Source organism: Chionomys nivalis, chromosome 9 (assembly GCF_950005125.1).
Source record: "Chionomys nivalis chromosome 9, mChiNiv1.1, whole genome shotgun sequence".
Taxonomy (NCBI): domain Eukaryota; kingdom Metazoa; phylum Chordata; class Mammalia; order Rodentia; family Cricetidae; genus Chionomys; species Chionomys nivalis.
Window position 1 is genome coordinate 36,830,571 of NC_080094.1, and position 23,664 is coordinate 36,854,234.

At 37.1% G+C, this 23,664-nt stretch overlaps 1 long non-coding RNA gene across 1 annotated transcript in view; it reads right to left on the reverse strand.

Annotated features, from left to right (window-relative positions):
* Window positions 1–884: 884 nt before the first annotated feature.
* Window positions 885–23,664, reverse strand: part of LOC130881240 (uncharacterized) — a 214,874-nt gene continuing 192,094 nt past the window's right edge. Inside the window, exon 3 of the long non-coding RNA XR_009057717.1 lies at window positions 885–969. This is a non-coding gene — a long non-coding RNA (uncharacterized LOC130881240). The remainder of the gene's footprint in view (window positions 970–23,664) is intronic.

The window sequence follows — 23,664 nt, forward strand, 5'->3', positions numbered from 1 at the left end:
GGCAACCAAGAGTCCTACCCAACTATGATGCTTTGAACTGCATAAATGGTTCGCATAGCATCACAACCCGAAGAGTGCATTAGTGGCACTCTTACTTTGATAGTAACCAGTAGCTCTGTAACTGGACTTAAGAACCATGGCACTAGGTTTCGATCCTAATACATGAACTGGCTTTGTGGGAGCTTAGCCTGTTTGGATGCTCACCTTCCTGGACCTAGATAGAAGTGGGAGGACCTTGGTCTTCCTGTAGGGCAGGGAATTTGGACTGCTCTTCAGTATGGAGAGGGAGGGGGAATGGACTGGGGGGAGGAGAAGAGGAGTGGGGATGGGGGAGGGGAGCAAGGGGAGGGGGCAATATGTGGGAGGAGGGGGAGGGAAATGGGAAACGGGGAGCAGTTGGAAATTTTAATTAAAAAAGAATAAAAAAAATGAGAAAAAAAAAAGAAAGGAAAACATACTTGGTATTAGAACCAGAGATAACTAACTGCTCAGTGGTAGTAAAGTCATGAATATGGGAGGAAAACATGTCACCACGACTTTACTAGACCAATATAATCCCTAGAAATAATGTAAACATTTGTCTTTATATCCACAGGTAAATGCAATCCATATCTTCTTATACTCACATAGACTTCAGCCAATGGCTTCCCTCAATACATTCTGACATAAAAAATAATCCTTTGCTATCTTTAATTTTGGCATAGAGTCCAGCCAATGTCCTTGGCTTAGTCTTATCTCTAGGTCATTACAGTTCCTATCTGATGCTTTCAAACAGCTCTAAGCAAACTCTTTTCGCCTTTGTCTGCATTCCACATTTGTCTTATATATCCATACCACTCCCTCATATTTAGTTCCATTCCCAGATGCACACGTGTGTATCTTACCAGATTTCTTCCTGAGTCATATGCCCTAAAGGTCTTGTCACCAGGTGAACACTTTGTACTGCTGGCAAAGCGAAAAGCCACACCCCTGAAACACAAATATAAAGCAACTTGTAAATTACTTTTATTTCTTGACAGCCGTACCTTTTAAACCTTATAACTTAATTTTCAGAAAGACTCCCTGTGTTGTTTTTAGTAGTCGGTGAAAATTATATAATCTGCTATTTCCAGTGCTCCCCTGGGTATCAGGAAGCTTAGAGTTAAATTAATGTTCAACCACAATTAACACACCTACCAAAGAGGATATTGCTTTTACTTCTTCTTTGTGAAATTTCTTTCTTTTTAATTTTTTAGTTTTATTTTTAGGTTTATTATATACCATCCCCGATCCAATTCAAAGTGTTCAAGCTGTGATTATAAATGAATATTTCAAAACCTGGGTTGGAGAAGAGAATTTTCCATGCAAGATCTTTTCTGAAGTATCAGTTTAAGGCCAGAGATAAATACCACCAAGTCTATAGTAAGTTACAAACTGAACAATCTATTGATCCATCCAGCTTATCAGAGAGGCTCTTGGTTAACACACTTTGACTTTAAATCAGAAGTTTCTCTCTTACAGTGTCTACTATGATCTTGAAAGTGCTTCCATGGACTCCCAAACAAATAATCTAATAGAAACTTTTAAAATCCATGAGTGATATTCTTTAGAAGCAATGGGGCTAGAGGAAAAAAATCAAAACATTTGAGCACTTATTACATATGTCCTCACAACGTATCACATTTTCCAAACACCTTATGATGAAGTTAAGAACCCAAATCCCTAACTACAAAGAGATCCCAAAAGTTGCATCTTTCTTATGCTTACAATCAGATAACTATTTATCATGTGTTTTGCTTATTAAATAATTAGCTAGGGGTGGTTTTGTAACTACTTTTTTTTAACTTCTTAAGAAGTGTTTTTTTTTTTATTATTATTATGATATCCTGGGTCTTTGACAGGAAGAGTAAAGGGAGGTGAAGCTGTGGTCAAGAAATATTATGTGAGAGAAGAATCTATTTTCAATAAAAAAGAAAGAAAATTAATAACCAGAAAAATAAAAATAAAATGAACATTTTAAACAAACACATGAATGGAGGCTTTACTGGAATTTGTTTTCCTATTCTCCATCAAGAGCCTGGACAACTGGACAGGTCTGGAATCTACACCGTAAAGGTGCCTCTCGAGTACTGTCATTTGCTAGTTTTATAAGTTGCCGTCTTCTCATGCCCTGGTGAAGCCCTTGGATTCTGAGAAAACTTGGAGGTTTAGATTATACTCAGAAACAATGAGAGAAACTTGGGTTCCTGTTTTATTACCCAAGATTCTTCTTGGCATTCAGTAGAATGCAAACTTAACTCGGATTATTGGCTCTCTGGTCATGACATGCAAAGAGCAGAAAGCAACATCAAACAATATCTTGGGATTCTGTGTCTTGGTGTCACCAGCTTGGCTGGCTTGATTTCCCTGAAAGGGCATACACACCTTGCAGGATGTTTCTGCATTTAGCATCTTTACACTTTCCCAGCAACCTCATTTTATTACAGGGATTGCAAAAGACTCTTTTCTGTGATAAGTCTGAGGCAGGATTAAAAGACATCAAGTAGCCTTTCATCAGTCTTTGGAGAAATAAGTGCTCCCGGCAGTTGGCCTGTGCTGTTTTCTGGGCAGTGTCAGACATTTGACAAACCTCATATGGAAGAGAGTTCAAAGGTTACTTTCTTTTGGGGGGTGGGTTGGGGGAAGGAAAGAGCTGATCCACACAGCATCTTTGCACTTTTTAAATGGTCTGATATGAATTAATTGTTGGGATGTGAAAATGAGTTTATGTACATACGGTGTTCCTGTGATGCAGAAGATAAGTCTACAGGAGAAAAGCAGCTGTAACCTGGTGCTGTTTGCTACTTTGATTGACTGTCAGAGTCTCCTGAAAACTATTGATGTTGTTTAGCAGAATGGCTCCTTCAAAACTTTGTTTGCCTTTTCTTTGATAAAAGAAAGAGAACTGACTTGACAGATTCTAAAAACAGGGATATCTCTATAATAGATACTTAACACCTTTCTCAAAAAGACCTCATATGTCCCTGCCACCATACCCTCCATCATTGCTTTTATTTTCTCATTTTATTTAATTCTCACTTTGGATTTTAAGGGCCAGGACATGGAAACATGTTTATAGTAATGGAACTATTGATCTCAATAAAATTACGACAAAGTTGGTGAGATCAGCTGGAAAGTAGTTTAGAGTGTTTCCATGGTTGACTTTCTTTCTTTCGTTTTTCTTCTTTTTTTTTTTTTTTTTGCTGTGAGAAAGAGCCAAGTTATAGGATCAGAGTTGACACTGTAAGCAATGAAGATCATAAGCAAATGAAAAGTGAGAGAATGGTTGGCTTTGGGGTATGCCTGCGGGAAAAGTTTCAGGGAAAAAAAATCTGTATAAAGGATAAGGAAATGTTATATAATTATTTCCCATCCATTGCTCTTTGGAGAGAAAAGCCTATTAGTAGCAGTGAAATCCAAGTTGGAGGATTGCTTCAGTATCGTGTCATTCCTTTTATAAGGACTTTGAAATGATTCTTTCTGTTCTCAGAAAAGAAAGTCATTCAAGAATAGAAAGAATCAACCCTTTTCCAATTTTCACATTTTTGAAGGAAATTATTTTTAGATTATTTTTAAGTTAATGAAAATGCAGTTGTGCAATGTGAACCAGACAGCACCTTTCCCAAATGCCTCCTACTTGAGCATTTCCGCAGCATATGCTTAGCTCCCAGGTGACATAGAAGGTGTGGAAAGGCAGAATTTGGTGCCAAGAAGTTTTAGAAGCTTTTCCTAGGAGAATGAGAAGTGCACCTTGCCTTACACCACCACGAAGTTTATTCTAGATTTTTGCCTAGAGAACGCAAAGTTTCTTTACTTTGTGTATATATTGCCTGCTAAGGGGTTGGAGTCAACTTGAGACATTCACTGAGGTTTTTGAAAATTTTCTGAAATCCAAGGCACTCAAATCTATTTGATATTCTCTTATGAAGTGTGTGAGATTATGCACTTACCATTCGTCTCTGACTCCATGAATAGGGAATTCAATGGAAATATTTACCAATGACCCCTACCACCCACACCAGAGTTTTGTAATCAAATACAGATTTGATAAATGAGTAATAACCACCCAGTTATTGAGAATCAAATATATGTGGATATATTCTCAGCTATCATTCAGACACCAATGCTTAAGATTAAAACACAATGTTAAAGGAATAAATTGCATTTTAAATGCCATTATGAAACAGACAGTATGCCCTGTGACAACCTTTACCTATCAGGATCTTCTATACGATAGAGGAAGAAATACAGATTGGTATTTTCTACTAGTTTTTCCCTAAATCTTCCTTTCTGTTGATGCTTCTTCTGGTTCTGAATATCACTACTAGATAATTGGAGAACTCCGCATTCCTTAAAATTGCAGACAACTGGGAGAAAGAACTGGAGGGACAAATCGGTAGAGTGGTTGAAAGTCCATTTCTAAATGTTGTTCCATATGTGGATGCTTCTCTCATGATGAGAAAGAATAGACTCATTAAAAAGTGATTTGATTTTGTTAAAATAAACATCAGTTTTCCCCATTCAATTATTGCACAGGCATGAGTCCATATCCCAGAACAAGGTTCATATTTAAATATTTTAGGCACCTCAAACACATTAATGGATTGGGAAAACCCCACATCCTTCTACAGAACCACATATTTTTGGTAAAAACAGATAACTCATTTGCCAACTCAGAGATTATGTTAAATACTATCCAGTATTAAAGTGCTAGATCAGGCCAAAGAAATACAGATGTTAGCTTCTATCATTTAGGTTCCATCAAATCTTCTCTGTTATTGTTAGTTATGTATCGCTTATGCTATCCAAACTCTTCTCTAATTCCTAACCAAATGGAGCAGGCTAGGCTAAACGTGGGATCTAACATACTTTCTGTGTGAACACAGGCACAATAACTTCAGATTTTATTTTGAGTGATCCTCTGTGTGGCAAGGAGCCCATGTGTGAAGTGTTGAAAATACATAGTGAAGCTCTTCTACTTCTATATCTACTAGGCAATGCATTTCTAGTAGGGTGTAGGGTTAAACTGGGACAAAGGCTTGTATGTGGGGTGTTGGGACAGAGAAGTGGAAAGAAGAAACAGTTTCCAAAGTAAAGTAGAATTTTGAGGCCATTAAAAAGTCACACTAAAGCAGGTGCAATTGTGGCCCATCAGACACCACTGTGGACTCTAAAGGACCACCACATCCCTGTGATCTATATGAGTTAGTAGAAGAGAAAGACACATTGGATAAAATGATATTACTGTGGGGCCAAGGAGATGGCTTGTTGTGGGAGCTGCAGGCTGTGTTCCTGCTTCCCCAGCTCCTGGTCGCCTGGCTAGCTTACGCCCCAAAATAACAACACACAAACTGTATTCTTTTAAATGCTGCTTAGCCCATTAGCTCTAGCCCTTACTGGCTAATTCTCATATCCCGATCAACCCATCTCTAATAATCTGTGTAACATCAGTCTTACTGGGAAAGACTCAGCATGTCTGACCTGGCGGCTTGCTTCATTGCGTCTGCCCCGGAGAAGAGCAGCATCGCGTCTGACTCTGAGAGGAGCTGCCCTGCATCTAAGCTCACTTCCTCCTCCTCCCAGCATTCTGTTCTGTTTATTCCACCCACCTATGTTCTAACCTATGAGGGCCAAGCAGTTTCTTTATTATTTAACCAATGACCTTCCTCCATCATTTCCCCTTTTTCTGTTTAAACAAAAAGGAAAGGCTTTCACTTAACATAGCAAAATTACATATAACAAAACAGTTATCAAGCAAAAATTACGGTTACAATATTTACATCTATTTTATCTTTTATCATAACAAAGGAAAACAGCTGTAACTATCTATTCTTCAACTCCATCAAATACTCCAGAAGGATATAATATTACCTAACTAACAAGTAAAAAACTTCCGAAACTCTAGAAGTGACAGAGACATCTCTCTGCCTGGACAGTCACCCAAAGTTCTTTTGTACCGCTGAGGCATCTGTCTTTGGCCTTCAGGCCCATAGTATCCAGCAGACATTTCAATGAAGCAGGAAATTTCAAAGGCAGTTCAGTCACTATCTGCTGTGTCCTGCAGAATGTCTCGCAGACTCTTTCAGGAACCCCGAAAGATCATCTCACCTTTAGGTAAGTTCAGTAGTCCTCTCTCTGTGGGTTCTCTGTGTCCAGTTTATACAATAGTCCAGGCAAGAGCAGTTTCTTGCCTAAATGGCTATCAAACTCCATAAGGTACCTCTTCGATGCCCATCTTCTTTCTTCTTGAAGTAGATTGGTGCTGCCAGGAGCAGATTGTCTCATTGTCATGAAAAACCCTAAGTTATTAAAACACTTAAAATGCCATATTTTATAATCTTTGAAAGATATGAAGAATGCCTATCTAAAATATATCTATATACATCTAGAAAATCTAACATGACTACAAACTTGACTATTATAGATAACTATTCATTAACAACTTATATACATAACATTTTTACATGAGCTACACAATCACAATACCTTAATCAATATCAGAAATACCTATACATATAACAAACTGACCTTAAATTTAAATCACTAAAGCAAAATCCATATCAATGCAAATTATTCATACCTATATCATATCCCCCTTTAAATGTAAAAGAACATTTATAAACAATATTTGGGAATATGGATGTAGTTATTTCTCTCCAAACTGCTTCCTGCTGAATGGGGGTGCTGTTATTAAGATCTTTTATGGGATAACCTGTCTGCTAGGTTCATCTCAGTCGGCAGTTGAGCAAAGTAATTTTTTGAGGGTGTTCACAGCAACCTTTCGGGAGGGCGTGGTCTATCATACCATATTGGGATGGAAGCAATCCACAGGGTGTCATTGTCTGTGAAAACAAAAGAAGAATCTCTTTTCCAAAGTATCATATCCTTAGATCCAAATTCTGAAGTCAAGGTATTTTCAAAATATCTATGTTGGATTAGTTCAGCAGTGGGTATCATGTGCTTTAATACTGACCTGCCTGGGAAGATTCATCAGTGGCTCAATGATAGCATGGCAGCCTTAAAGTGTAACCAAATGATTTCTGACTTAAGGACCACTCTACAAGAGTGAAGTCAACTTGTTCAAAAACACCCTAGTCTTGAATCTATAACTAATGTTTTGTTAAATGAAGTACAATCAAACTGTCTTAAAAATATCCATGCTTATACTGGAAACTAGTTTTCCCTTAGCTTGGCCAGAGAAACATCTTTTCATAGTCAGTGGCAGTTAAGTGCCAAAACGTTAAGAGTGAATGATCAGTGAGAACTCAGCTCTAAAGGGAACATCCATATTATACCAACCAGGGCCAGAAAACATTGTAATAAGGAGCAAGAAAGGATGACGAGTTGGAGTATGGAACACCGCCTTATGACAGTGATGTTGTAATCTTGTTCCTATAGCAGCTAGGTTTACCTGTAGAAGGCCTATGCAAAATGGTACGTCTTCATCATTCCATCATTGATGGGGAAAGGGCTCATGAAGATCAAGCCTTGGCTGAAGAGTTTGGCAGTGAATGTCTGTGGTGGCGTGTGGAGACAGTTATTTTATTCAGTGTGGTAACCACTAGTAAACTGCCCATGTTCTGGTAAATAACCCTCTCTCTATGTTTGTACAAGCAAACCTAATTAAACTGAGTGGGTTAAGGAAAAGCAAAAAACACAAAAATAGGAAAACTAGTTGGCCTAAGTTCAGTAGGAGGAGGAGGGGGTTAAGAAAGGCTAATGGGGTGATTGTGTCAACAATATATATGATTGTCAAACAAATTTATAAAAACTAAAATTAGAAAACCATTTAAAGCAATGAAATGTTTACAAAAATGATGATATTTAAAATAAAATAGAGCAGAAAATAATGAATTAGGCTTTTCTTCAGCCTAATCAAGTTCTCCTCTGTTCATCATTTTTATATGTGCTTGCTTCAAGAAAGGGTTTTTAATTAACTTAATTTTAACTCAATTACTGTTATTAAAAATAAACTTCACAGCTTTTAAGCTCCAAATAAAATTGTATCAATATATTAAAGTTGATATCATCCATCAATTTAGTTGCAAAAGAATCTTTACATAAATCACTAGAATGCTTACTTTTGGGGGAAATCAAATTCTTGGTGTTTTTAATCTCTCATTACGGGCTTGCAGAAAATGAGTGTAATGATGTGCATACCTAGACATAAAGACCTATGCACCCCAATATTGCAAGTCCTTGCTGTTCATAAAAATAAATAGGAAAATGGGTTATATTGTACCTACTCTGAGCACTGGATTGTATATATTAAGCAGGTGAATTTTATAGTGTGTGAATTATACACCAATAAAACAGTCATTAAAAAAGGAAATAGAGAGCCTAATTGAATTCTTGACAGTCTATGAAACATAGGGCATATGGTCGTTATTAGCAAATCCAGTCATTTTTAATTACTGGACATTAAAAAGTTGAAAATGAAACTAATATTAACTCATGGAAGTTTATACAGTATCCAAAGGAGGTTTTCAAAAGGGATTACCTTCATATTTGCATGTTGATTCTAGTGTATCATCTAGTATTTGAGTTTTCAGCTCTATAATATTAAATTATATTTATATTTTGTAAGGATTAGACAATTAAAAAATAACAGTTATTTTGGGAAGCAGAAAATATCCACATAGGTCATTGAAATTCTGAGCTTTCAAAGTAAGAATTTATTTTTATTGAAAATAGATATTTTCTTATATAATGTACCTTGATTATGTTTTTTTTTCTCTTTCAACTCTTCCAAGCTAACCCCTACTTCCTTTCCCATCCAGATCGATCTCCTTTCTGTCTCTCTTTAGAAAACTTACAAACTTCTAATGGATAATAATAAAATAAAATAAAATAAAATAAAACAAAACTAACACATCAGAGTTGAGCAAAAAAAAAAAACAGGCAAAAAAAGGTACAAGAGAAAGCACAGAGAAAGAGACCCACTTGCTCACACACTCAGAAATTCCATAAATACACAAAACAGGGAGTCATATTATGTACATAAAGGATCTAAAAGGTAAATAGAGAGAGAATAAAAATATACATAAGTAAAACAATATTAAGTTAATTTTTAAAAGTTAGACCCTTGACATAATACTATAAAGCAAGAAACCTCCAAAGATGCCATCGAGTTAATTTCCTGTTGACCATTTATTGCTGGACATACAGTCTACACTTAAGGGTATTTTCTTCCTCAGTGAGAATTTAGGCTTCTTCCCCCAGTAATTTATTCTATATTTTTATTAATATAATTTGTAATGGGTGTCAGTAGTCTGATTTAAAGGAGGTCAAAGAAATGGAAAGTTTTTTTTGGTGTAAAGAAAGATACTAATGTATGTTTCTATCTAATTGCTTGCACGGCAAGTATTAACCTCATGGCTTTTTAATACATCCTAGGCATAGCTCTGTGCATTGCACAGCAGTCTGGGGATAAGTGTTCTTCTGATGATAATGAGCTTTTGTACTCTATGCTACCACATCATGATGACTGTAGTGGGGCAGTCATTCCTTTGCATCTTTCGTGTTCCTCTACTCAAATTCTAGACTTTGGCCTCAGGTCCCTGTCTCCTTTCAAGGACTCCATGAGGTTCTACCTACTTCAACTGTCGATTTCTATAAAGCCAGGTTCACACACTTCATTAAAAACCCTAACTATAAATACAAAAAAAAAAAACTGAACAAACTAATGCTGGAGCAGTGGAGAGAATAGGACTCTTTTATGCTAAGTCAGAAGTTAAAATTTTGTAAAGTTGTTAAACTATGCCATTTGTCTTGTTAAACTTTTTGAAATGTATAAAAACATGTTATTTTAAAAATTAAACAAAAATAATTGCTTTTAATATTAAAACATAGTTACTATATTATAATTTTTTTATCTTTCTTTTTTTCTTTTATTTATTTTTTATTCTTTTTTAATTAAAATTTCCACCTGCTCCCCGTTTCCCATTTCCCTCCCCTCCTCCCAAATATTGCCCCCTCCCCCCACTCCCCTCCCCCTATCCCCACTCCTCTTCTCCTCCCCCCACACCATTCCCCCTCCCTCTCGATACTGAAGAGCAGTCCAAATTCTCTGCCCTGCGGGAAGACGAAGGTCTTCTATCTATGTCCAGGAAGGTGAGCTTCTAAACAGGCTAAGCTCCCACAAAGCCAGTTCATGTATTAGGATTGAAACCTAGTGCCATTGTCCTTGGCTTCTCATCAGTCTTCATTGACCGCCATGCTCAGAGAGTCCGGAATCAACCCATGCTTATTCAGTCCCAGACCAGCTGGCCTTGGTGGGCTCCTAATAAATCAGTTCCACTGTCACAGTGGGTGGGTGCATCCCTCGTGGTCCTGATTTTTTGCTCTTGTTCTCCCTCCTTCTGCTCCTCATTTGGACCTTAAGAGCTCAGACCGTTTGTACCAATAATAGAACCAATATGTTCTTGTTTTATCTTATAATATGATCAAGGTCAAAATGTATATGTCAAGCAGGGAAAACCATCTTCAGAATCCCCATAATTTTTTTTCAGTGTGAAAGAGGTCCTTGGATGAACAGTTAGATGGAATGATGGATGGTAGATGGATAGGTAGATAGATAGATAGATAGATAGATAGATAGATAGATAGATAGATAGATCCATAAATAGATAGATGATAGATAGATACATAGGTAGATAGATAGATAAATAGATATATGATATATAGATACATAGATATATGATAGATAGATAGATAGATAGATAGATAGATAGATAGATAGATAGATAGATGATAGATACCTGCTATATATGACCAATTTTTTTCAATAACAGTTTGATCATCTCCATTTTTAGATATCTAATATTTCACAATGTTAATCAGCAAAGCTGCCTGATATCCCCAAACATAAGTGTTTCTAATATTTTATATCATTAATTAATGTTATTTACAAACACTGTTTTCTTCCAAAGGTCACGTATATCTTCTAGGTTCTCTTTACACAGCAAGCTAATTGCTAAAGTAGGATGGGGCAGCAGAAATAAAGATGTAAAAATTATTCATATTTCATTCATTTTTCCCCTTTTCTTCCTGAGGTTCATCAGAGATATGATTTCATTTATGATCTAAAGAAAAGGTCATAGATGGAAGTGCTGTTAAAGAGGCCATAAAGAAGTAAGTTCCTTCTCCTACCAAGAACTGTCTGGCTTTCAAGCTCCTGTAAAATCCAATGCCTTCAGGTATTCACATAGCCTGCTCTGTGTCATGTTGGAAGAAGTTAACCATTCGAAGGCAACTATCCTAGGCAATGAGTTTACTCTCTGTCATTTAAGTTCTTCTCTTCAGGGCAAGTCATATTTCCTAAGTGAGCCTTAGTTCCTATAGAAGTTACTTCAGTGTTGCTGGAATAAAAGGGCTCACAGAAATAATTTAGGGAAGGAAAGACTTATTTTGCTTAATGCTTTCAAAGGATTCAGTTAATGTGTATTTCAGTCTGCTGATTCTGGTCCCATAGTAAGGCAGGACACTACTGTAGCAAGAGCATGATGCAGTTCCCGCTTATTTGTTAAGGCAGCAAGTTGGGGGGGGGGGCATGATTAGTATCTTACATGTAAACCGGGATGGTAGTCTCCACATGGCAGGATGTGAGTACTTGATAAGATTGCATAGTTGTAAGATTACACAGTTGAAGAGCTTGCAGCAGAACAGGCAAACTGCATGATCAGCATTCTTGAATTTCATTTGTCCTCCAAAGTGTTTCTCTCTCTCTCTCTCTCTCTCTCTCTCTCTCTCTCTCTCTCTCTCTCTCTCTCTCTTTGCATATATGGTCAGAGGATCAGAGGATCCATGGAGACTTCTGAGCTCTTGTTTTTGTATTTCTATTTGTGTTGTGAAAAAAAAGGGAAACCATATTCTTTTCACAATTGTCTTTACAGATCTTTAAGGGAAGGTCTGTCCTTACTTCTTTGATGGGTAAAGTTTAAAATATTTCTTTGCTGTTTTATTTTCTATTGGGATAATTATTTTAAAAAGGACAAGTTTAACGTTATTTCATTATTGGAAAATGGATGCTCATCATAATGAAGACAGTGACCTAAAACTGGCTAGGTCTCAAGTGTAGACCATCATGGCTTCTTTTCCTTTGAATTTCTTTCACATTTCTTTAGGCTTGGGGAAGAACCAGTATGCAATGACTGATGTATGATATATATAAACTTCAACCCACTTCACTGAATTAATTTTTATTGATCTTTTGCAGATTAACAAAAGTATTTTCACAAATAGCTCGCTCGTATATTATCATGCAATTGTTTAAGTTCTCCTTAGAGTTGTAGACATAGCAATTAATATATGAACCATATAAAATATTTTATACCAATATGTGTGCAAAATACAAAAATGACCAACACAAACTCACAATTGTGATGCACAATACTCTTAATAAATTGAGGAGTGACCATAAAACTCAAGATAGACACTGATATCAATGAAGAAAACTTAGGGTTATATGGTCTCCAGGGAAATAAAAATAATTATAGAACACAAGGAACAGGAAGGAGCAGAACAAATGTTGAAATAAGTGCATTTGTCAGTCAGAAGTAAAGTCCATAGAATAGACCCAATAGGCTAGAGTCTAGCCATTTCAGTATTTTCTAGAAGCTGGACACACATTATAGGAACATTGTATCTCTTTAAGTTAATATTTTTGAAGGAATTCAAGTAAAGTAGTGAGTATGTGTATCTACACATTTCTTTAAGCATTTCATACAGATTAGTAACGCAGGAGGCCCTTCAGCTCACCCATTTTCCTACTTACTGGCAATAAGTGATGCTTATTTTGGCTGTACTAGGGAGAGTTTACTTCTTTCGCTCTTGTGAGGCATTAGCAAATCATTTAAGCCTTATCCTCCTTCCTACTTCACAAAGAAAGAGCTATTTAAATTAAATACATCAAGCTGTTAGGCTATCAAATCCACTTCAGCAGAAAGTAAAGAGTTCTTTGCCACAGAAAAAGGAACCTAATAGAACTTCCATAGTGGGAGATTGTTACACTGTAATTACATTTTAAAGGTTTCTTATTCTTCTAAAGAATTTATGAAGCATTTTGCAAGACCCAACTAAACAGACAACTTCCCCACCCGTTCTCATCCAAAATGGGATGTTTGATTTTAAGCATTCTCCCTCCTCAAGAGTTGAAAAGTCTAGTTTATATAAATATCCCCTTTGGATAAATTTGTAAAATGGCACAGATAGAAGCAAGTCATGATCAGAAGAGGCAGAAAAAGTTAGATCATTACAGGCTGATGGTGTTCATTATGGAAAAAAGTTTCATCTAGTTTTTTTCTGCATTTGTCTTCTGAAACCCAAAGAATTCTAAGAAGAGAACCATATTGGTAACTGATATCACACCCAGCATTGTGGAAGCAACTCTTCATGTTAAAGTCATTGCTATGAACTTTTACCAATATGGAAATGAGCTTTAAGAGTGGTTAATGGCAATTAGAAAATTATAATTAAATGATACATTCTTTTATTAGAAAAATCACAAACATAGGTCCCAGGAGAACCTTATGCTAAGCCTGATTTCCATTATATTATATGGCTTCTCTCCATTAATTAGAGAAACTCATGAAGCATATACTTATCTGCTCCTGACAGGTCAACATCTGGACCATCCTGCTCACAACTTTCCAACTGTCAGTACATTTTGTGAAGTAACTCTGAGCTCCTATCAAGAATAATCACCACAAATGCTCTAGAAATAAAAAATCCTGTAAAAGTTTTTTTTTTTTTTCAGTAAGAAAAGACTCAGTCATAAACAATGGAAGTAACCTCAAACTTTCAATGGGTTAGTACAAAACAAAGTCATTGCTCATTATCATAAGTCTGTCATGGGTCAGAAATCACTTTTTAGGCTACATCGATGCTTTGCTTCCACAGTCATTGATCCAAGAAATGAGAAAAACATAAAGCATCACCAAGAGTTGCAACTTAGAAGTCATGCATAGCACATACTCTGGCATGTTCCAATGGCTAAACAAGTGACATGCCATTTTAAACTTGAAGAAGGAAGAAAAATGAAATCATCCCATATTCTCAGACAGAGACTAGAGCTTAAAACATTGGAGGAAAATGGATCACAATGATAACAATGGTAAGATTTGGATTAACTCAATGAAGATACAGCTCATGCTAAAATACTTATGAAAGAAACTAGCTAGAACAAATGCATCATCAGAAAAGGACAGTGCAATGATTATCTATTTGAACCAAATTTAAGCTCTGTTTAATTAAAAACTTTTGTGCTACTCTTATAAGTAACTCCTGTCTGTGAATCAGTTATTGATTTGTTTGATTTACTCATTCACTTAAGGCTTTGTTTCTACAAGAGGTTCCCTAGGTGGAAATAGGACACCTCAGGTATCTGGTACTAGCAATTATTCATAAGCCTTATTCATGGCACTACATTCATTTCAAAAATTAAAAAATAAAACCCCATTGAGAAATATATTCAGATGTTCTGACTTTCCAAAGGTTCTTCTCTTGTGCCATACTATGTTATTTGTAATTTAAGATGCCTATTTATTGAGAGTAATAGACATTTCTTTCTTTGTTGTACTAAAGCAAGGTTCTGCACAATACCATTTAGGAATATTTTGCAAATTTTTTACTCTCCTATTTCTCCTACTTCTTTCTCAGAGTGATACCTGAATAGTCCATATTATCTTAGTTCAAGGACAGGTAGCTAATAGGCATAAATTGATTCAATTTATTTAAAATGAGCTGTGTGAGTGACCTGAATGAGGTGTCCTATTTAATGAAGGAGAGTCTTACTGTATTTTCCTGCTCACAGAGCTGCATAAGGAACTGTTGTCAGCAGGTGGGGGACAGGGGACAGGAAGGAGGGAGGAAATGCATTAATACTAAAGTTATGGATTCTACAAAAGCCTCCTGTTATGAAACTGATTGCATAGGGTGAGATCAGTGAAAAGATTTCAATAGTCTGTGTAAGGGGCAGTGAAAAGAGGTCAGGCAAAAGCAATCAGTGGAATTTACTCAAACATCTGTAATTTCTTAGGGCATTTAATGAAAATGTCCATATTAGCATTTGAGTTTTCCGGAGTATGAATAATTTTCTACTCAATTTACCCCTGACAGGTTACAGACACAGATTTTTTTCAAATATACTTTTCATAAAAGAGGGATTATTTATGGTGTTCTTTGTATGGTAAGGGAGAAAGGTTCAGACAGGGAATGCTTTTAAGGCAAAGGAACCCAAACTAGTAATGTGGCTGAGTAGGTAAAGTGCTTACTGCATAAACATGGAGGCCTAAAAGTATGGATCTCATGTAAAATTCAGCCAAGTCTGTGATATCAGCGATGGGGTTGGAGATACACAAACCTAGCTGACTTCTGACCAACCAGTATAATTGGCATGGCAAGTCCCACATTCAAGGAGAGATTCTGTCTCAAAAAGAAAGGTAAGAAAGGTCAAAGGATTAAGTGCTAATGAAAGTGGAGCTATGGGATGGAGGAAGAGGTAATGAGTGGGTTTACCAAAAGCAGGGATCTATAAAAATGCACTAACAGTAAGTCAATTTCAAAATACAGCCTTAAAAATGAAAATAAAAGGGAATTCAAGCATGATTACCTGCATGGGTAGACATCTCTCACAGAAGACATGGATTATTAAGTGAAAATTTAATAAAGCAGAAGATACCTCCCCATGACTCATTGGTTGGCGGTACCTCAGAGGTCTATAAACCAATACATGTCCCTTGCTTACCCACTGTAAGTACATGATAAAATCCTATTCCTGAAGGCATAAAATACTTTATATGCAGGACATAGAGAAATTAATCTCAAGCTCCACAAGAAACTTTTTCTTGGCCAGATTTTATAGTCATGGGAGGAACTGTGCAATCTATGCAGGGAGATGACATAAGTGATCTATCTTATCCATTGCTGGACTCTACATGCTGCAATATTCACCTGTCAGGTAAGATTTGCCTCCTGTTGTAATAGTAGCATGGGCATTATGGGATAACCAATGTTTTCTGATTGAATTTGAATCTGCTTCACAGGAAGGAATTTCATGCCTACCACTGAAATCCTGATCAAAAGTGCACGGCCATGGACTCTATGGCAGAGTCTACTATTACTATTTTACTAAATTATTATTCTGTCAAAATGCCTTCTAAATATTTCATCTTAGACCAATAGACCTGACCTTCTCTTAACCTTGATCAAAGAAGCATCATTTTACAGGAGAGGGCACTCAAACGAGAGATGCAAAGGTGATTGAACAGTTGAGACTGAGAGGCTGAGTGTTCAGTCCTAAACATCCACCTATTTAAGGGAACATTAAACAAAGCACAAAGAAAGAAGAATGTAAGACGGGGAGGTGTGCTGTGAAGTACTATCTTCTGGACATGGTTATTACAGTCATGAACTCTCTGCAGCTGTGGCTACCTGCACATGACCTGTATTAGATTAAGCCAGACAAAATTTCTACATAGATATGGTAGAGCATCACCTGATCCCACCTCTTATTGAGAAGCTATAGGCAGTGGAAAGTTACACAGACAGGGGCATGGGGAGCTATTCTTTTGGGGGAATGTGGTCACTGGTATGTTCCCGGTGCTCCAATGGATGATCTTAAACCCATGCACATTTGAGCAGCACTAATTATTTTTAGGGGGATACACACATATATGCATATATGCACATGACAAAAGACATGAAGTTGGGAGGAGATGTAGAGGAAAATAGAAGTGGTAGATTTGATGTAGATATTATATACACATTATGTGGATTATGAAATTTATCGTGAACAAAGAAAGTTAAAAATAAGAAATAAAACAGAGAGTGATTGACAAAGATACTCAAGTCAGCCTCTGTCCTCTGCATACATACGCCTATACACCACACACACAATTAGAAACCCAATCCAGGCTCCTTTGAATATTTATCAAACTTTTTATTTTTTCATACATTTTTAATACTCATCAAAAATGCATTAACAGTTCTGTTTCACTTCAGCCCGGGGATCATTTACAAGTGATATTCAGATCAAAACAGTGGAAAGTCTACCTCAGACACAGAGTTTCAGTGGGCTGAGGAAAGACACCACTCATTAGCTCACTTATGAACTAGAGTGTGAATTTATCTTCTAAACCTTTCATTTCCAAAGAAAATTATGGAGAAATTAAAGAATTGCCTGAGGAACAGGGACTCATGCTCTTGAGTCAAAAAGGAGGAAAATGCCATTTGCACCCAATTCCTCAAGAAAGATATAACTATATCCTATCATTTATTATTGTTGGACACAGAGTTCCATTCAAGATGTTAATATAAAATGGGTTTGGATTTGCATTCTCAGGCTCCCTTCCACTGAACTCCTTGTTCCTGAGCTGGGAACTTTGGGGTCAAAGGTGGAATCTATGTAATGACTCTATGTATCTTAAGTAGGCTAACTTTTGATCTTCCATAAACCTATGCTAGAGTTCCACTCATATAAATTCTGATTTAATGGGTTCAGTAGGATCTTTGAAATCAGAAACAGAAGATGTGGAATATTTTATTTAATATCAAATAAGGTAGCAGCAAAATCTCACACAAAATCCTCCCACACATAATATATAACATAAAAAATGAAAAATTAAGCATGAACATTAAGCAAGAACATGCATAATATGAAGATTTCTTGGACATGATGGTTAACACTTATTTCCAAGTGACCCAAGAGGTTACCATATTAGGACTCTGGGTCTAGCCACTCTTGAGTCCTTAACTGAGAAAGACTGCAATGGTCAAAATTGGGCAAAGTCTGTTTGCTAATTCTCAGCTTTTATAATTAATCTGTAGTGAGAGTCAAGAAGTATTCATTTGGTTCGAAACATGGAAGTAAATAATGCTGAGTTTGACAATATGAGAGAAAATCCATATCTGACAGAAAATGAAATTGAAAAGGAAAAAATTAAAGAATACAGATTCAGTGCTTATATTGACATAACAGGTGTTGTGGGAGCACATTCTGCTCCTTCAGTCAATAGCCTTTAAGGTGTGTATCCCAGGCTGGCCTCAAACTCGTGATCCTCCTGCCTCTACCTCCTGCAGCAAATCCTACTGGCGTGCACCACAAAGGTGCTGTGGGAGCACATTCCTCTCCTTCAGCCAAGAGGCACATTAAAAAGACTTGCAATAGCGACACTGCCATAAAAGAGGCACTACAAGAAATGAGTAGTACTGTGAGTAAGATCCTCTACTTTCAAAACAGGGTATCAACAGGTATCATGCAAAATTAATAAGCCAAGAAATAATAGCTGTGCCATGTGAAGTTAGGGAAATACCCAACATAGGAAAAGAAAATAAAAACAGAATTGGGCCCAAGAAAGGCAGAGGTATTTCACAAACTTTTAAATATTCTGTAAATTCTAAAATCACACATTCTTAATTTTTTGCAGGGGTCATATAGAAACAAATAAATTATCAAGAAAAACATTACATTAATTTATAAGTCAGCACACAACAGAGGACATCCATTCATAACTCTGATGATGCACAGAGCTGGGGTTAGAAAGTTTTCCATAAGGACAAATTGCTAGTTTCTCTGGGATAGAAAATAGAAAAGGAATCAGGACTCAGCAGGTGTAGGTCTGTTTGATTTTGGAATCCTTGATTTGCCATTTGTATTAGGAACATTGACCACCCTGAGGCACCATTGCTCAGAGAAACTTAAAAATCCAGGCAGATATACCAGAATTTATCATGGAGCAGCTGTGTTCTGTTCAGGTTAATTCTGCATAATCAAGAAGACATGAATCACATATGCAAATCAAGTAATTAATGTAATTAAAGGAAAATAAACTTGGGATAAACAGGAGGATGGGCCGTGTGAAGGGTGTGAACAAGAGTCCAATGTCAGTCGCTTCATTTGATGTAGCCCACTGGGGATTCCTTGGAAGGCTGAAGCCGGCATTGACTGTGGAGCTAGAAGAAAGTCTATAATCCTTTTCTGCCATGCATTTGAAAATGAACAAAATATTTCTGCAAGTATCTATGCACCTGAAAATAAAGCATTCAAATTAACACACACACACAGACACACACACACAGACACCACATACACGCATTCAGAGCTGATGTTCTGGGAGGAACACTTTAGGTGGGAAATCACAGCCATCACTCTTTCTTAGGTGGCAGTATAGGGGATAATAAAGTTGGTCTCAGACTGCTTGCTGGACAAGTACTTTTAAGCTTTTAAAAGGAATGCCAGGGAGTGGATATCCTAGTATGGAAAGCAAAGGTATATCTTTATTTTCACTGATCTCAACCTGAAATTTAACATTTCCTTCAGGTATAAAAGAAAGCAAGCAACCATAAATGTACTGGTAGTCCCTGACTTTATGCCAACAGGAATTATAAATGAGAATGCCATTTTCACCCAATGTTCCATCATTACCATAGTAATGCTTAAACTGAAAACTGAATCTAATTATTTGAAGTGTTCACAAACAAATACTTACACTTTCAGAGTTAAATTCTTAACTTGTAAACTTGAGGTGGATCAATAAACAAGAAAAGGAAAGGAAAAAAGACGTTGGTTGAGGATGAGCAATGTAGTTAACGAGTAGAGTGTTTGTCCCAAGACTGCAGAGAGAAAAAGAAAACTTGATTGAGCCAAGGTTGCCACCTAGAACTTGGGGTCTCTTTCATTTCTTCGGCTTTTGAGTAAAGTGTAGTTGGTTGTGGCTGCTGTAGGGCTTAGTCTCTTAGCTCCTCAAAGCCATGCACACTTCTCTGACTGTGATTTACTCTACAAAAAAATCTCTAGATTTTCTTCTAATTGGGCCAGAGGATATGTATTCTCTATGATTTCTTCTTTGAATATAAACAGCCTCTTAATATTAAAACTCATGAGGGCAGGGTTCCCCTAAAGTATTTCCTTTTTTGGTCAGGACAAAGTCAGCACATTGGTGCTCCGTTAGCATCTTCAACATGTTCTCCGTTTCTGTATCATTGGGCCCAGTCATGGGAATCATTTCAGGTCCCAAATGTGGGAATCACACAAAATCTCTTGACTGAAGAGTGGATATACTGGGAGATAGCACGTAACTCTTCCTTGTATGTCACCTCTCCATTAGAGCTAAGGACCCAGAGTTTGTAGCAAGATCAGAGCTTAGGATCAGTTTCGTTTCATTTCAACTACACTTCTGGCTCAAAAGAAGCTTTAGTGCACTGGAAGGTTTTCATTTCACCAGGTGATTGATGACATACTTTACGTAGATGCTCCAGGATCTGGCATCCAACCTCTGGCAATGTATTTATGTTGATAAATCACTCATCTAACAGGTATTAATTGAGCTTCCCTGAGGAAAGGATACTTGGGCTACAAAGTGAAGCAAATGTTGTAGTTATTTAAGGATGGAGGGACAGCACTGGAGCTTCAGATACCCCAGGCACAAGTGAGTGAAATCAGCAAGTGAGACCGAGTGATTGATGCCCAGAGAGCCAGGAAAGAGCAGGGTGGAATGAAGCTTAGGTCTAATACCCTAAGAGAATGCAAGGATGTTTCAGAGTGAATTCTCTGACCTTCATTTTGAAAAGCATATTCAAGTAACAAGATGAAAGGGAATGGCAAGGGGAGGGTGAGACACATAGCCTGATGTAAGCTGTGAAGGTGCATTGTCATTCTGCTGTGTTACTGTGCAGCAGTATATTCAGAAATGAAGGGAACCTTCTCTGTCTACTCTGGCTGATATAGCAGACTGTAGCACATGAAATTGCCGAGCCCTTAAAATCTGGCTAGTAATAATGACAAGTTGAATTTTAAGGTGGCCTTAACTATAATTTACTTAAATGTAAGTTGCAAAACTGAGTGTGTTAACTCAGCCCTGTAATCCTAGACCTTCAGAGGCTGAGACAGAAGAATCCTGAGTTCAATGCAAGTCCAGTCTTATCTGCATAGTAAGTTCACGGCCAGCCTGCATTTATAGCAAAACCCAGTCTTAGCTGTATCCTCCTACTCATATACATATGTTTATATACAAATGAATATATATAAATGTGTGTGTATAACTAAGAACATAGATCAGTGATGGACTTCCTGTCTAGTATGTGCAAGGTTTTGGATTCTATTTCTATTGTCACAAAAATGACAGTAAACATTCTTATGACGTTAGCAGTATCCATAATAACTTGTATAGAACTTCAGGAATGAAGCGGTGTGTTGTGCTAGTTGGGAGATAGTATAAAGAGAACAGTGTGGCCCTTATGAAAGTTAAAAGAGTGATGTTGGTGTGGCTTGTCTCTGACTTGGAATAGGGAGATGTAAAGAATGCTAATAGGTATTGTCCCTGGATTTCACAGTTTATCACCAGCTACTCATTTCAAGCATTTAACCCTTGGAGATATTTCTTTCCTGTCAGCAAATAGCAGTTGACAGATAACCCCCATGAAGGTTACCTTGCCTTGTTAGCTCAGGATAAGTACAACAGCCTTTAAGAAGGAAGAAAAAAAAAAAAAACAAAAAACAAAAAAACCTGAGCAAGACAGAGACTGAAGAATCTGGGTCCTTAAAAAGCAGAAATGGTTTTTTTTTTTTTTTTTAGAAATGGAGGCTGCCTACTTAATGGTTTTGCCTAAGGCCTGTACTTGGCTATGGTCTGCCTTTCAAATTCTGCTGAGTAAATGTTTAAGAGTCCAGAGGCTGGTTTTTATTAGGTTGACAAGTCTGCACTGGGGTGACTCAACAGCAGAGATGGGGGTTTTAGGTGTCACAAGAACACTGGATCCTAGTCTGACAGCCTGTCGGGTGAGGGGTGACAGTGATTCCATTTCACAGCAATCGGGGTCATCCTTATCACACAGAAGTGCTTGGGCATCCACAGGAAGAAGCATTGTTTTCCTCTTTAGAAAATCTTAGCATTAAAATGTAAGTTCCAGTCCTGCAGTAATAAAGCTAATTCATATTGGAAAAGCTAAAAATACAATCACATTAAACCTCCACAGATGAATCGAGTGAATTTGGGCCCTCAGCTTGTGAAATGTCAGTTAAGTAATGCATGCACCCATTCATCCTGTATATGATGCTTAATGTGCCTGCCTCAGCATTGTCCACCAAGAAGCAAAAGCCGTGAATTTGTAATGATTCCACTTTTTGCTTCATCAGGGGATGGAAAGCCGTTGATGTTGGTCCTGCCCATCTGATGGAGGGGGGAAACTTTCTGGATTTAATGCCTGTTTTGAAGATTTGGTATTTAGAGGAGACAAAGAGAATGCCACTCTGTGTAGAGGCCTACAAGGTTATCAGGCCTCAGATTACACACACTTTTAAAACGCCACCCTTGTTCTAAAATGCAATAACCCTTTTTCAGAGCAGTGAGCTATGGCTGCATAAACTCCTGCTCCATTATAAGTAGTTTCTTGAGTCTCGAGTATTATGGGATACATTGGATAGTTTAACAGAGGCTGTTAAACAGAAGCCTGGAATTCCAAGTTGGGTCCTAATTAGGAGAAAAGGGTGAAAAAGACTTGTGCTATGTATGGTTCAACTGGACAAGAAGGGAGGGGAGAGAAGATGGAAGGAAAGAAGAATTGAGGGAGAAGAAGGGGATGGGAAAAACGAAAAAAGTTGGAGTCTCAGCAAATAACACAGAAGATTGAATTTTTATCCTTCCCTGTACTTTGGAAGCTGCTTATGTTCAGATGGGCTGATGGGTTCTCCCTCAAGTTCACATTTCCAAACACACAAAGTGAATTGCTTAGGGACAGAAAACAAAGCTGAACTTTAGTGAAATCTAGTAATCTAAATATTAAAAACAAATAAATTTGTCATCCAGTAAGATATAGTGTCTGATTCCTTCCTCTGTGTACATCCATGTCATGTTCATGCATATCACAGATACAAGTAAACAAACAGAGGCAGCACAAAGTGTCAGGGAAACAGCAGAATGAACCTTGTTTGCCCCCCTCCAGTGTGAATGTTGTTCCTTCCAGCTGCTTCATTTGTGTATACATATTAAGAACTGATGAAAAAAAAGTTGGAAGGAAAGGTAGGAAGAATGGATGAAAAGTCAGACAGGAGGACCATGAGTTCAAGGCACTACATAACAGGTTCCAAAACAGTCTGGGTAAGTCGAAGGTGAACGCTTAATAAAAAAGTATGAAAATTACCTGTATACTAAATAATTCATGTCAGGATATTTCACTGTCATTTATATCGACGAGATAAGTAATTGTTAAACTTCACTATCTTTTTGCATCTTTATCAATCTGAGAACAATAAAACAAAGCCATATACAGAATTTTAAAATCATAAAACCCTAGTAAAATTGTAAAAGACTCATCTTCATTTTAATATTTCCTCTATGGATTCAAGAAAATCTACAATATGCAAATGTATACAAGTAGTTTTGTGTTAACATACTGACCCAGGAACATTGGCCTGAAAAATCAAATAAAAATAAAAACCAGAAGCCAGGTAGTGGTGGCGCACGCCTTTAATTCCAGCACTCCGGAGGCAGAGGCAGGCGGATCTCTGTGAGTTCGAGGCCAGCCTGGTCTACAAGAGCTAGTTCCAGGACAGGAACCAAAAAGCTACGGAGAAACCATGTCTCGAAAAATCAAAAATAAATAAATAAATAAATAAATAAATAAATAAATAAATAAATAAATAAAATACAA